The sequence below is a fragment of the Benincasa hispida genome, chromosome 4, assembly GCF_027475165.1.
Source record: "Benincasa hispida cultivar pf3 chromosome 4, pf3_genome.v1.1, whole genome shotgun sequence".
In the NCBI taxonomy this organism is placed as follows: Eukaryota; Viridiplantae; Streptophyta; class Magnoliopsida; order Cucurbitales; family Cucurbitaceae; genus Benincasa; species Benincasa hispida.
This window is the reverse complement of record NC_143481.1, coordinates 16146704-16163073: the sequence shown is the minus strand read 5'-3', so window position 1 is coordinate 16163073 and position 16370 is coordinate 16146704. Positions and strand designations below refer to the sequence as shown.

General features: G+C 33.6%; 1 long non-coding RNA gene and 1 pseudogene across 2 annotated transcripts; one reads left to right on the top strand and one right to left on the bottom strand.

Moving 5' to 3' along the window:
• Window positions 1-3597: 3597 nt before the first annotated feature.
• On the top strand, window positions 3598-6313 carry LOC150036528 (uncharacterized). Its single transcript, XR_016529302.1, has 2 exons — window positions 3598-6017; window positions 6132-6313. It is a non-coding gene; the product is annotated as an uncharacterized LOC150036528 (long non-coding RNA).
• Window positions 6314-9479: 3166 nt separating this feature from the next.
• Window positions 9480-10513, bottom strand: LOC120074950 (RAF-like serine/threonine-protein kinase PRAF; annotated as a pseudogene). Its single transcript, XR_016529084.1, has 2 exons — window positions 10204-10513; window positions 9480-10115 (listed from the first exon to the last, which is right to left on the bottom strand). The product of XR_016529084.1 is annotated as an RAF-like serine/threonine-protein kinase PRAF (transcript).
• Window positions 10514-16370: the final 5857 nt, after the last annotated feature.

Below are 16370 nucleotides of genomic sequence, written 5' to 3'. Positions count from 1 at the left end.
AAACTCTCTCTTTTCTTTCATTTTAGATCCGTCGTTTATGGGTTCTTATTCCTCTGGAAATGCCACTCTACTTCTTCTGGAACCAGACGCCACCAGTCGAAGTTTGACGACAGTCACACCAGTAGTCGACAATTTTCGTGAATCCTCAGCCGTATCCCATCCTCTTCCTCCTCGCCGTCATCTCCATCTTCCTCGGCGCTTCCTGATGGCTCTTCTATAAGTCCACCGTTAAGGCTACCAAGGATCAAATCAACTAGATTCTCTTCACGACATCAATTCTCCTCATCGTTCTCGTTCGAGTCTCTCCTTTGTCGATTCGAGCTTTTTTTCTTCCTCGCCTTGGGACCGTCATCGCCGCATGCATCACCTCCCGGCCAAAGGAAGCTTGCCATGGGGATAGCTATGTTGATCATCCTTCTGCTCGTTCTCGTGTAGTTCTTGTTGGGATTGGTGTCCTAATTCTCCTGGAGTCTCGTTGTTTTGTAAAGATACAAATTATTTAATGAATAAAATAAGTGTTATTTAATTCTGGCATTTACTCATATCCAATAAACAAAGCTCCTTGGTTATCTTATGTGAACTTAAGCATGTATATGTGATATACAAGTAGATCATGCCTTAAGTGATAACCTAAATAGGTCTGTAGTATAAGGATTAAGGTGGGATACCTGATCCTGTTGACACTACGGATACGACCCACTTTGTAGAGGTTTGCAAGTACTGTAAACTACTACAGATGGTAAATCCTGACCATTCATGTGGAGACGTGCGAGCTAGGGTATCCTATACAAAGAGTTTGTATAAGACCTGTACCATGAGATGACTAGACTCTGTATATAAAACCGTTGATACTAGAGACTTACATTTCACCTAAACGACCATAGGTGACATGACCTTAATCCTGAGTGTTTTGGGAACTCCTGCCTTTGAGAGCGGTCTTTTGATTAGTATAGGTGAGAGTGGCTAGATTGCCAACTCAACATGCCTACCTTTTTAGGGACTTGTCTAATCTGGGAGCTGAGAACTTAATCCACAAGATGGAATTCACTCCTTTCCTAAAGCAGGGATAAGTAGAGAGATTGCTCCCTTAAGGGCTGATTCCGGGGCTTGAACATAGTGGCCACAACTTCTCTTTGGAAGAGAAGACTCAGTCATAGTAGAACTATGACTTATGTTCATTAGAGGGATCAGTGGTACTTAAGGAGACAGATGTAACTACAGGGGTATAACGGTTATTGGTCCAATTGTATTTACGAGTGATCTGTGAAGGGTTGTCGCACTGCTGATTGGTTAAGATAGACACATAATATATCTGTGGTAAGAAGAGTTTAGCTGTTGGTCTTTAGTTGGCAGTTAATTGATGGTGGATCCCGTGACTAAAGAGTTTAGTCAGTTATTCACGTACAGTTGAAGCTTCGAGCTACAGGTCTATGAGGTCTCCTTGGTAGCTCAATGGATTCAGTTGAGGACAAGAGGTATTTTGATTATATATGATATAATCGAGATGATATATGAGATACATCTAGTGGAGGATTGATGTAAATGAGATTTACATTAAGTACCATGGAATAGAAAAAAAACTATGGTTTATATATTTCATGAGATGAAATATTAAAACTATAGGTTATAAATATAGTATGATAAGTTGGTTATCATTTATATTTATAATAATATTAGTTATTGGATAATTATTTTTTTTCTTTAATAACCAAGTGAGTGGGGCGGTTATTAATTCATGGTAACTGTGAGTTTAAAAGGAAAATAGTTTTCCTATTTTGAAAAGAAGTTTTACAAAAGGTTGATAAAAGTTTTTGAGATTTTTCTCGACGAAAAAAGGAAACTCACAAAGTCGTCAAGTAAATAAAGATTTATTAAACGATGGCGGGGCAAGCTAAACGATCGTGCAGTGGTGAGTTAAACGATCGTGCAGTGTTTACTAAACGAGTTCTTCTTCTTATTCTTCAAGCCAACCATCTTCTCACGCAGGAGTTGAATAAAAAGTCAATCGCATAGTTTTGCTAGACGATCGCTTGGTCAAAGTAAACGATCATGTAGTGTATGTAGGCGACAGACCGAGCTAAATGATCACATAGCTTTTGCTAGACGATCGCTTAGTTTTATCTAAACGATTGGGCATCGATCTATATGATAGGTCTCTGCCATCTCCCACTTGTCCAGTCGAATATACGATTGGTGTTTTCTCCTTCGTCTGCCTCATACCAAGTCCGAACAGAGCCCACCCTCTAGATTCTCGCACCGAGAATACCAAGGTAGCCTTGTTGGTGGTGTCATACTCAACTCGACACTGTCGAGTTTTTCTGAAGACCGTTCATGGTGCTGTGGAGGCCGTTCGTGTTACTAAGGAGTTCAAGACCGAGGCGATCGTTGAGGACGAGCGCGAAGTGTTCGTGCTATGTTCGTTGCGATGTTGTGGTCGTGTAGATCGAGCGTTCGAAGTTGCTATTGTTCGAGCGGTTGTGCGCAAAGGAGCGTAAAGATGCATCTACCATTGTTCGTACAGTTTTTCCTTTGTGCATTTGAGTTTTCATGTTGTAATTTCTGTAAGAATTGTATAACCGCTTGTTTGAAATCAACTGTAAATGTTATGTTCATTTATGATTGTGATTTGGAATTATCTTTCTTCCGCTACTCATGAAAATCTCGAATCTGATTTCCTTCAGTTCTAGTCCTCGTTCTGTGAGAGCTAGTCCATTTGATGGAGGTTTAAGGTGTATAGATATGGCGAACTCTATAGTTGGAGAGTGATAGAGGTATAATTTCTGTTGTTTTTTTGTTTTTGAAAAGGGAAATTTGTGTTGTTTATATATAGTGAATTTCTCTGGCGTACTACTTGAAACAAATCTTATTAGTTTGTTTTGATTTTAGGGCTTGAATAATCAATGAAGATGAACTTGTTTTTGTTTATCAAATAAATATAAATACTCTGTGTAACTGTAGACTTTTACCGACCGACATTGCTTTTTTGTCGACATTTTTCGTGCAGTGAGCTTTACATGTTCGATTCTAGTGTGAGTTCGTGGTAATTTCTGATGAAGATTTTAGCTTGAGATGTAGAATTGTCTGCGATTTGATTTTGGCAGTTGCACGATTCAAAAATTGAACGGGAGGTGGTAGAATGTTTATCGAAGGACTCAATAAAAGTGCCCTTCGATGGGTTCGCGAGGATTTGTTCTGTTTCAATCCCTATTATTTCTGTTGTTATTTTTTGAAATCTTTTTTTGTGATTGTTCTTGCTTGTTTTCTTACTTTTGAGTTTTGGGTAATTTTTGCAATTAGTTGATTTCGTTAGTTAAAATTTTGAGTTTATATTTATATTTTTGGTTTAATTTGACAGAAGGACGACACATTTGACATGTCTACTGACTCTGAAGAGAATGTTTATGGGGTTAGATATTCTTTAGATTCATCTCCCCAACACAACAGAGTTTGTGAAATAACTATTTATGTACAATGAATCATGGGTAGTGTCTTTAAACAAAGTAACTTTACCTTTCGCAGAAAGCAACACCATTATCTTACTTTCAATCGAATTTCAGGAAACTGGATGGATGCTTGCCACATTGTGGCTAAGGATGAATCAGAAAATATTTTGTGTTGTTCCACTTTATCTTAAAAGGTTAGAATTGCCTCTCTATTTATTTATCTTTTCTTGATTGATTCTCTATTTTTATACTATACTTTTTGGAATGTAAATATTTTTTCAGTTTTGGAAGTCTGAATTACGTAAATGGTTTTTTAAGTCTTTCTCATCCATTTCAGTTGTTTTGTGCTAGCTATGGGGCATATAGCTACTATTTTAGGCTGATATGACGCTTAGGATGATCAATTCATAGAGATTATATCGATTGAACAAATGGGCATAGTTACATTGGAAAATAACTCAAAATAGCAGCAAAAATATGAAAAAACAGCATAGGATTATTGATCAAGGTGAGTATTTTCTGCATCCTTTCCACAATGTAAATTTTTTATAAAGATATGTTTTCAAGTGTTTTGATTTGATCATTGATTAAAAATGTATTTTGGATGTTTGAAAGTATGTTTTAGATAATTTGTAATTGATTTAACTCATATGTCTTTAGTGTTGTAATTTTTTTATTGATTTTGTTGAAACTTCTTGATATGGGTTTGGAAGTTCTCTATTATATTGCCATCTTACAATTATGTGCACAAATACAAGGTAGAAGGAAAGTATAGTAGGGGTAGAGGAAAAGGAGGAAAGAGGAAAAGGAGGAAAGAGGAAAAGATGAGAGAAGTTTACATTGGTTACAATCCTTCAGTTTAATGTGTATTTATATGTTACAACGTATGCACTCATTTATAGGAAAAGGGTTTTTATGCTGGAACTAAAAAAGTAGAGTCTGCTAATTTTTTTATTTCGTTTTCATGCTGAAATAATATGTATTGGGATTGTCTTACAATTATGTCTTATTCAAGATCTTTACTCTTAATCATTTCTAGAATCGAAGCATAAGCATTCTCCAAGGACTAGAATTTGTGTTGTAGGATCTAACCCTTTTTGTGCAATCTTTTTGTTTTGGTGAGTTTTAGTTGTTGAAAACTCTTTTTAGATCTTTTTAGATTAGATTTAGGTACTATAAATTAGTCATTAACTCATGGATATGTTTTAACTATAGTTTAGACTTGGTCCGAGGTGTATGAATTGAGGTTTGAAATTGTTTTGGGTAAGATTACCTATTCCGCATACTTCTTGAGTCTCTAAATTAGATTTCGAACTAAGTTCTAACATTGGGACTTTGGTTTTCTTACTTCAAGAGCCTTTTGATTATTTTAGTCTTTAGAATCATTAACTCAAGAACTCTTTTCTCTTTTGTTTAATCTTTGGCTCTAACACTAGTAAATAAATAAAAAAATTTGAAGTATATCCTTAGTGTGTGATAGGATGAAAGCCTCATTGGTTTAGGCTTTGTAGCTACATTTTCTAGTTACTAAAATGCAAATACATTTTCTTCTTACAATTAGTACAACCCTCTACAATTTTTCATGTAATGTTTAATGTCTTGGAGTGTTCTGTTTGTAGGTTAAGCATGTAAAATGCCTTGTAAAAAATATAATTATTGATATTTTCTTCAATCAATTGAGAGCGCTTTGCATATTGTGCTTCCTTGAGAAGGTATTCTTTTTTAGTATACATGTAGAAGTTTAAATTAAGTTATATGTTTTCTTTTAATCAAATGCCTAGTAAAGGATATGTTTGTTTGATTCTCCAAACCCTTCTTTTTAATAAAATGCCTAATAAAAGATAGTTATTGATATGTTTGTATAGCTATTCCTTTGAGATTTTCTATTTTATGTTCTATAGGTGGTGGGTAATTCATTTGGTTGTTTCTCTTAGAATTATTCTTGTGACCGAAAGCTTTTTAAATAGGTTTTTGTGGTTGTTGTAGTTAGGTTTCTTAGTGTATTTTTTTGGGATGTTTTGTATTTTTTTCTATCTTATTATTTTGTAATCCTATAAGATATATTTTTGTCTTTTCTCTTAGTTTTAAGATATATTGTTTTTGTCAAATTTGATTAGGTAGTTGGTTTGAGTATTAGTGTTCTGGAAACTTTGGTAGTTCTATTGAGAAAAGATTGTTATTTGAATATTGTTGGAAGTGCATTTCTTTGAACAAGTGTTAAAGTAAATTTTTTTTGTATTGTTGTGGTAGTACTGTCATGTTGCCGAAATTTTTTTAAAACATAAGAGTTATAAAGTTAGTTGTAGATTAAAATATAGTAATGTTCCTTAGTTTAACATTGAAATTTGGGATCGTTACAATGACTCTTGTGCAACTATGGTAGTTGTTTATGGGTTGAGTTCATTTCTTTCGTTATTTATAAATTGCTTATATTAACGCAACTTATATTTCTTTGTTTATACACTCTCATATGACGTCACTCGCACAAGTAAAGGGAGGTTCTAGATAGAAGACATAACAAACTCATCCATAGCATAGAGAAAAGAATAGCAAGTTTTGCATTTATTCCTTTTGGTAAGTTTGTATAAATATAGTTTCCATACTTCATGTAATTTCTTTTAGTATGATTCATTTATTTTTAAATTATTCTTGATTTTATATACTTAAGCAAGCATGTCTTCTTTGCAGATTTTTTGGGATAGTAATAACATTCCAAAGTAGACAACCAGTTCTCTCAATCTTTAGTTAATTTTTTGTATTTATTGAAAGTTAAGTTGTATATACAAAAGCAATTAAGATTTTATTTTGGGATTTTTTTTTATATGTAAACAGCCAACTACTACTTTGTAAGTATAAATTTTGTTATTCTCTCTTTGGGAGCTAACTATTATTCGAGCTTTGTGAACAAGACTTAGATTTAAATTTTTTGTGTTTGTTGAGATCTTAGTATATAAAAACAATTCTTGTTTGTGGATAAATAATTATAATGTCGTTTTTAACTTTTTGACCGACATTAAAAATGGATTGGACAATGACATTTAAAAAAAGGGGACAATAATTCTGGCATTTAATGTCGGTTTAAAACTGGCATTAAAAGGCTTTAATGTTGATTGACAACCGACATTGAAGATCGTGTTATAAAAGGTCTTTAATGTCGGTTTAAAACTGACATTAAAGGTCTTTTAATGTCGATTGAAAACCGACATTGAAGATGGTGTACAATGTTGGTTTAAAACCGACATTAAAGGTCTTTTAATGCCGATTGACAACCGACATTGAAGATCGTGTTATAAAAGGTCTTTAATGTCGATTTTAAATCGATATTTAAGATGGTGTACAATGTCGGTTTAAAATTGACATTAAAGACAACCGACATTAAAGACCTTTTATAACGCGATCTTCAAAATTGGTTGTCAACCTACATTAAAGCCCAAAATTCTTGTAGTGTTTCAATTCTTTTAAACCTTTCTTAAACATTCTTTCATGTCCTCAAGATCCCTCTCATTCAGATGTGATCTCGGTTCATTTATGTCCCCCTTCTAAACTCAAGGCGTTACAGATTACACATCGAATGAATGTATTCATTCATGTATGGATGTGATCCATGTTCGTTGAGAGACATTAGAATAATAAAGGAGGTTCTTCATGTTTTTACTTTACGAAATTGATTTAGATAAATGAAAGCTAAATTTGAAGTCAAATAAGTACATTTTATGTCAACGGAACACCACTACTTGAGTGTCTCTAGTGTTAGATTTTGAATCTCTATATCTATTTCTAATTTTACAATATTATTTTTATTCTTAGAAGGAGATTTTATTATGTCATATATATTTATAAAGTATAGAGAGTAGTAAAAGTTATTTCAATATACTTAATTAGCATGATTAACTAATGATAAAATATGAATAAATTTTCAACATTCACATTAAATCTTTACAAAAAATATTTAAAAAATAATAAACTATAAAATTCATCAACACATACATTGCACGTGAGTCATTACTAGTAAAATAAATGGACTAATAAAACCAATTTGGATAGTATACATATTCAACATTTATCTACTATTGCAATTTTACTATAATCAAGCTGAACAAAAAAATATGTAGAGAAGATGGGGAAGGTGTCATGGGTGGTGGGTATGGGAGAGAAAAGAATGGGGTAATTAAGGAGGAGTGAGAAAAATAAACCATTTTTTTTATAAAAAAAAAAAAACCAATTTAATTAATAGGGTGTCATGGATTTTGGATTTGATTTTTATATAATATTGTAATCCATTAGGTCATCCATAAAAAAAAAAAAAAAAAATGGAGGATTTGAGATATTATTGTAATTTGGCCTATTTAATTAGACTACCAGTATAGAAAGTCTAATTTTAATTAGAGAATTTTGTTAGATTTGTACGTCAAAAGTTGAAATAGGTAAATCATAGAGGACAACATCAAGATGCCAACTAGAGCGTCACGATGATGTCCCAAGCGACGGACAAAGAAATGCTACCACAGTTGAGATGTCGGATGCATTGTCTCACATTGTTTCAAACTCTCCTTATTGCAAAAGAATGTTTCCAATGCTATAAAAATAAAACTAGGATGTTGTGACTTAATACCATAAAGTACCAATTCAAAATATAGTGGCTTTCCTTTTAAATATATTGCATTTTTTGTTGGGTTAATGCGATAGTCTTACTTTGTGAGATTTAGAGGATCAAACCTTCTTCATTATGAATTTATTTTTATTGTATTCTTTGCATTCAATTTTTGTAGTTGATATAAGTCAATGTGTAGCCATCATTGGACTTCTTGAACGATAATTTATAGCACGAGAATGTGAGAGCCATTTGTAATCTCCACAGTATAGAAACTTGCGGTGAAATAAAATCAAATGCAGTCTCAAATTTAGAGTGAATCAATATATTTCTAGCAATGTGTAATCTCTATATTATCATGTCAGTATCTTGAATTGCTTGTTTTTAGTGAAATTTTTCCCCTCCTATTGTAGTATATTAGTTTACTACCTTTTCTGTGCTGTGATACCTAACATTGTGGATTAAAATGTAAAGAGAAGAAATCCATACAAAAGTTAGAATTGTATTTTCACTTTTGTGAAGGAAGGGTGGAATCTTCAATGAACTATAAGAAAAAGATTCTTCGATTTTAATCCAAATAGATTTTGGCTTACATTTCCATTAATTGTTTGGATTAGTTTGTCTTTATAGCGTGCTGTATATCCATAGGCCATGCATGTCTCTTTCTAAGAGGAATCTCCAATTTTGTGGAAGGCAAAGGCAAGTTCTTCATCTCTTTCAAATATAAAAAAACTTCAAGTCCCTTGTCACTGTTTTGAGAGATTGTAATTAAATTTGTTTTTAATCCCATGCACCAGCATTCATTCCGCATTTTGTCTGGTCTGATTTTATATCAAATCTTGAATGAATTTATTTCAGATAGTAATATACTGTGTCCCATTGATCAAGATTCCAAAAAGCTATCACCCCACATGGGATATGGGCCCTCTCCTGTGTGTTTCAGCTTCTCCAGCCGCAGCAATGCCTTGAGAAAACTAATATCAAAGGAAACATAGTTTTGCAATGTAATTAATATTAAATTACTATTTCAATTATCAGAGAGCACATTTAATTAAGAAAGAATACAAGAGTGATGGAAGCTTACTCGTTTGTCCACCGCAGCTTTAATCTCCGATTCCAACCGTGAGAATTTCTTGGTGCCAAAGCTCCTGGACAAAAACAAGAGACCCAATTAAAAAGATTTCAAAACAGAGAATAAACTATGACATATTGAACGACAGAAAGAACAGCAGGGGAAAAGATGTTTTTTGTTGGCTAATAACAATTGTTTCTTCCCCAGTTACATAAAACAGATAGCATGCAAGAAAAACTAGCAGTGGACAAGTTACTGGTGCCACAATTTTGGTCATAACGGAGGAGGTTAAACGACGGCGTGGAGAAATGGTTAAAGCAAGTTTGCCAAGAAGAATCAAGAAGAAACCATCTCAACTCACCACACCATTCAGTTTTGGAATCCATACCGAAATTGGACTGGAAATTCATTAAATGGAAACGTAATCAAATTAGCAAAGCAGCATTATACAGGACAATTACATTGTATTGGCCTCTCTTTGAGTAACTCGAATTTTAATTCCCTTTTTGTGAATAATATGTATAGTTCAAGTAATTTGGTTTCTGTTTGGCAATCCGGTCCGCTGTTGGAAGAGTTGGTGTTATCCCCAGCTGCTACCATTGTGGATGAATATGTGGCCAGAGGTAGAACTTCCTTGAACATTATTATATACACTGAAAGGAACCGCAGATGCAGATCTTTCCAAGTAGGAAGCATTTGGCGGTGACATCCGACGAAAGCAACGGGTGAGCCACCGACATCGACGAGGAGGAGGAGGAGGAGGAGAAGGAGAAGGAGGGCATTGAAGAAGGAGGCGATATTCTTTTGGCATGTTTCGGAGGGGAAAGAAATGCTCTGATCTTCAACGATGAGGAAGGGGAAGCCGCTCGATCGTATTCCTCGATGAGATTCGCGAGATCTTCATCGGAAGTGACGGAGACTAGAGCATCGAGGTCTTCTCTAGGCAACTGGCAACGGAAGCTGACAGAAATTGACATTCCGCAGAGCTCCCCGAACTTCAACAAGAGCTCTGTGGTGAAGCACAAGAAATTGGAGAGTTAAAACCCTAATCCAATCAATCGGGAAATAGGAGGTAGTGAGAGAGTGAAGGCGGTTACCAGAGAAGGAAATGGAGCGGTTAACAGCAAGAAGGCGGGTTTCGCCACCGTGATAACGGAGTTTACCGTCGGGATAACGAGGGAGGATCTTGCCGCCGTAGCTGCAGAGGAACTTGATGGTGGGAGTAGGTCTGAAGGTGTGTGCGTTGCGGTGGAGAGGAGGTCTGCCCATGTGTCGTATAAGCAATTTTTGAAGAGGAAAAGAGAGATATCAGATAAGAGGGGAATGGCTATTGGGCCTTTGGTTTGCCCTCGCTTCTTCTTCTTCTTCTTCTTCTTCTTCTTCTTCTTCTTCTTCTTCAACCCAATCCACCGGACACTCTTTCCCCTATTTTATACACTTCTTTTTTTTATTTCCCCTTCTACCCTCGACCTTAATTAATTCAATTTTAAACCAAATTATGAAATATAAGAAACCGCTCAAAATATTCCACGTCGCCCGCCCCCGATACAATTAACCAAATTAACTTTGATGCGACATTCAAGTTTACGATAACATTAATATTTTGTGAGTGTGACAAAGACAATATTGTGTTGCATTTGCTTTCAATTTTTGCTTCATATTATCCGTTCATTTTTTTATTTAGTAAAAGTTGATATGTTTGGTAACTTTGTGTTTTTTAGAAAAAAAAAAAAAAGAAAAATGAAATACACAATATGTGTTTTTTTTATGAAGAAATAATTCATCATTATAAATTAAGAAAATTGAATTAAAAACCAATGCATCAGAATGGTGAGTACTACTGTCCCAACAGGTGAGGCAAGAGAAGACACGGTGGATGGAGAGCAACCAAGGAAAAGAAAAGGAGGATGAGATACCATATCATGTGCATCAATTTTGATCCATAAATTTTATTTCCTCATCCATAGGTCTCATGCATGCCATATTTAGTTTAATTCAAATTACTAACTTTGTACATAAATGGATTGAAAAAAATGGTGCACAAATTAGAAAAAGTTAAAATATGGCCAAGCTTGTCAAATTTTATCCTTCTAAATTGAGGATCTAAATTGATAGAAGCATACCATTAAAAACATATAAGTGAAATACTTCTATCACTAATAAAAATTAATCAATAATGCATCCATCATTAATAAACTTCTACCTCTTATGCTACGTATCATTCCTTTTACATATAGTTGACATATCATGAAAATGTATCACTTCTAGAAGTCTATGACTTGCCATAGATACCATTTTGTTAATTGCCTATCTATGATAAAAATTTATCATCGATAGACTACAAATATCTTGATTGAAATTTATATGTTACAAGCTTCAATCAAAATATAAGTAGTTATTAATGATATACTTTCGATATGTATTCTAATTGAAACTAACAATTTACCATTGATAAAATTCAATCCAAATGTATGAAGTTTATAGTCATGAATAGAATATAGAATAAAGATAAAATGATAAGAGTGTTTTCAAATATAACAAAGTAAGTCAACTTATTTACAAATATAGTAAAATAATACTTTCTATCTGTAATAGACGACGATAGACCGAGATAGATATCTCGATCTATCATTGATAATGTAGAATTTTGCTATATTTATAAATTCAACAATTTTGTTATTAAAAATAATTTTTCAAAATGGAACTTGAGGAAGTTAAGACCCGATTTGTCATGTTTGAAAAATATTTATGATATTTGATATATTAAAAAAAATTAATTTTGTCAAGAGAGGATTGGATATTCATTGTTGAATGAGAGGATTTCCATATCCCCATCACCGGAGGCTTTGGAATGGGCCCACCTACACGTCAGTTGTCATCACGACGGGTTCTATTCACATATAAGCCTTTCTTTTTTTCTTTTTTTTTAAAATTATTTTAGCATCGGTCAATATCGGAGATTTATTCAGCAGGGTGGGTTGGGATTGGGAGTCCAATTGGTTGTGACACGCGGAGAGATATGATTGGGCATAGTCGATTAAGGTCACAATCCATCCATTACTGAACATTTATGAATGAAAGTTTGATATTTTGTGGGGGGCGAAAGCTGCTGTTGGCTAAACAACGCGGTTGGTGATGACTTAAGAAGATTTTTGTTAGAGTAAGGAAGGTTTAAGGGCAACGTATTATAATTTATATATAATAAACAAATGAGTTTAGGGTTTTAATTAAAGAAATGGATTATTGTCTCATATAACAAAGTTCATGGGTGCATCAAGTGGTTGGGGTCCCCTACCTTCCTTCCCATGTGCATTCTCACCCTGAACCAAATACAGAAAAAGAAAAAGAGAAAAACGATGGGACATAGTTTTCATATATTTACCCAAAAATGAGGAGGACTTATCATCGCCCTTTTTTCTTTTCTTATCCAGAATTTCCCCAACTTTCCCTTAATTACTTTGATTTTGATACCAAACTTCAATTCAAACTATCTTCTAATTTTATGTATCATCTCTTTCAAATTTCAAACATTGCTTTTTCTTCATTCTTATCTTTTCTTTATCATTTTTCCTCTTTTCCGATTTTTGTCACCAGATATTATATTTCTAACAGACCTATTCTAATCTATCTCAATCTTTTTGGACAATTAGATATTTTACACTTTCAAGTCAAGCTCCTATAATTTTGTTTTTATTTTTCCTTTTTGTGTGATAGTTTCTCTGGCTAGCTTTTCATTTTATTTTCTTGTTTAATAAATTTTGAGGATAAAAAAAAAAAAAAAAATCCTCTATTTTATCTCCATTTCCAGCTTTCTCTAAAATTCTTCTTTATAAACGGAATATGTTTGGTATAATATTAAGTAAATGTTTGTGAAATACATAATTATAAACATTTTTCTTCTTCTTTTTGTGTTTAACAAGTAGTGGGAAGGATCTGGACTTCTAAGTGAATGAGTTAAACTATATTCAAGTTGGCCAACCTTAAATAATTTGATAAGATAGTTTGGGCTTAACCAAAAATGGTTAAAAATTAAACACTTTATACATTCCTAATATAAGTTAGAGTTTAAATGCCTGCCCATAGTTATTGACCTAAAAACTAATTTTAAAACCCAATTCACTTTCGTGATTTTAAATTTCACTTACAATTATGAAATTAATTCTCAAATCTTAGATATTAATAAACCCAATATATCGTTAAGAAAATGCAAAAAACCAAACCATACATCTAACCAATAAACCTGTTCCGATAACATTGCATATAGGAATTGGCAAATCAAACTCATGAATTAGAAACATAACCCCAATCTTATTTTATTTTATTTTTTAAATTTTAGAGGTGATTTATCGAAGTCCCCCATCCAAACTGTATGAATCAAAATTACAGGGGATATTATTAATTGTGTGTGTGTACAGTAGTAGATGATGAAGAGATAAATGGAATTGCCAGAAAAGCTTATTAATAACTGCATGGATAGTAAGATTTGTTAAAGGGAAAAGGAATAATTAATAAAGAGGAAAGTAGATCTAGAGTCATGGAGAGAGCTCTTGTATAGAAGTAAGGCCAGGCTCCCAAGTATAGGCAGAGCAGGGCTTTGGCTTCGGCTTCGGCTTCGGCTTTGGGTTTGGCAGTAAAATCCGAGGCTTCCTGGAACCGCCGGTGGTTCCATTAGTTGCGGAGGAGGTCGAACGCTTGTGTTTGTTGGCATAAAATTCTCTTGCAGAATAGAAGGAAATATCGTCGTCGTCCATGGATTTTACATGAGTATGGCCGTCGTGATCTATATTAGCTTCGGAATGACCCATGTCGATTTGTCGGTTGATCCCTGTAATATTATTTGGGGGAATTACGAATTTGACGGTGCTGTTGTTGTTGTTACTGTGTTTTCTCATGAGCTTGTCAATGGTGGAGAGAGGAATTACATAATATTTATGGCCAGGAAGAAGATATTCATGAGGGTAGATGATAGACTGGTGTGGTTGCTTGAATACTTGAGGGTGCGTGAGCCATTTGCCGGGAAGGGTTTCGAGGAGTTTAGCGGCGAGAACAGCATTGGGATAATGGTCCACTTTGCCGCCTGCGTGAACCACTCTCACGAAAATGTGCTTGGAATTATTGGAGGACACGAATGAAGAAGGGGAATTATTATTATTGTTATGATTGTTGTGGTTGTGGCCATGATGCCCAGCAGCTTCCTCCAATTCTCTGCTTTTTGATTCATCAATGATAGTGTTGTCAACACAATTGGGTGACCCTAAATAGGGTAAACAACTCCTTAGCATATTATTGATTACTGAATAATGATAATATTCCTGATGATAATATATGGCGCCCCAATTTCATGTGATGGTGATCATCTTCTTATAAAATGGCCGGCTACCTCGCCACAAGGTTGTGGGGATGGAAACGAGGTTCGCCGATTATATATGGCGTAGCTTCCAATATTAATTCCACACTTTTTAATTCACCTTCACACTAATCTTATAAACACGCACACACGCGCACATATATTTATATACATAATTATCCTGTATGATCATTGGTTTGGATTGCTTTGTTTGTCTAACACACCATACATTATCGTATCCCACCTTATTTAATTCAAATAAATAAACTTCAACCTCTAAGGTTGGCCAAATCCTGATTTTAATGACAAAGTGCCACACCACCCTTAATATCATCCAAAGGAGTCCAAAGTAGTATGTGAATTGGTCAAGCGAGTGCATATAACTTGGGAATATTTAACATATAATATTTTCCTTAAAATTAGTGGTTTGTTGTGAAAATGAGGAGCACAATAGATATAGAAAAAATATAATATAATAATAAATAAATATAATTAATAATAAAATAAAATAACTAAAATTATGAAAAATTAATAATATGAAAATTTATGGGAAATTTGAAGTACATTTCTCACCAACATCTATCATTTTAATATCCACCGGTAAAGTGGCAGGTAGAATATGGTTTTATATGGGCCATGAATAACTACGAGGTATATGGATAATATGAAGATTGACACATGGCTTTATAATACTCCCTTTTAGATGTCCATATATATGTGTGTAAAATATGCTTCGCTAAAACTTACTAGGAAAAACCTAATGGGAAAAAACCTAGTGAAGGAAAAAGAATTCATATTTCATATAATATATACTCCGAAAAGAATACAATATATTTACTTCCCTCATGAAAACATCATTTAAGATCTCTGAATTGCCTCATTCTAATGTTGTGTACCAATTTTTCAATAGTTGTCGTCGGTAATGCCTTTATAAATAAATCTGTCAGGTTATCCTTCAAACAAATTTTTTGTACAGTGATGTCGCCATTTTCTTCAAGATCATGAGTGTAGAAAAGCTTCGGTGAAATATGTTTCATTCTATCTCCTTTAATATGTCCTCCTTTGATTTGGGCTATGCAAACTGTGTTGCCTTCGTTAATATTGTTGGAAGATTTTTATTAGAAGACAAGCCACATGTTTCACGAATGTGCTAAGTCATTGATCTTAGCCATACACATTCTCAACTAGTCTCGTGAATTGTAAGAATTTCAGCATGATTTGAGAAAGTGACCGTTATGATCTGTTTCACCGATCGTCATGATATAACAGTTCCTCCACATGTGAACATATAACCTATTTGAGATCTATCTTGTGTGGATCAGATAAATATCTAGAACCTGTATAACCAGCTAGGTCAAAATTTGATTTATTTGAATAAAACAAGGTCATATTGATTGTTCCTCGGAGATAACGAAATATGCTTAATTTTGTTTCAATGCCTTTTTGTAGGAGAAGAACCATATCTAGCTAATAAATTTATTTAAAATGTAATATCTGGTCTTATATTATTAACAAGATATATAAGTGCCCAATTGCACTAAGATATGGTACTTTAGGACCAAGAAATTCTTTATTATCGTCTCGAGGTCGAAATATATCTTTCCTTATATTCAATGAATGGACTTTCAATGGAATATTTAATAGTTGTGCTTTGTCCATATAAAATCTTTTCAAAAATTTTCCTGTATAAGTTGACTAATGAATAAATATTCCATTTGCTAAATGCTCAGTTTGTAAACCAAGGCAAAATTTTGTTTTTCCGAGATCTTTCATCTCAAATTCTTTCTTAAGATATTCTATTGCCTTTGAAAGCTCTTCAAGAATTCCAATTATATTCAAGTCATCAACATATACAGTTATAATAGTAAATTATGATTGTGATTTATTTATAAAAATACATGGACATATTGGATTATT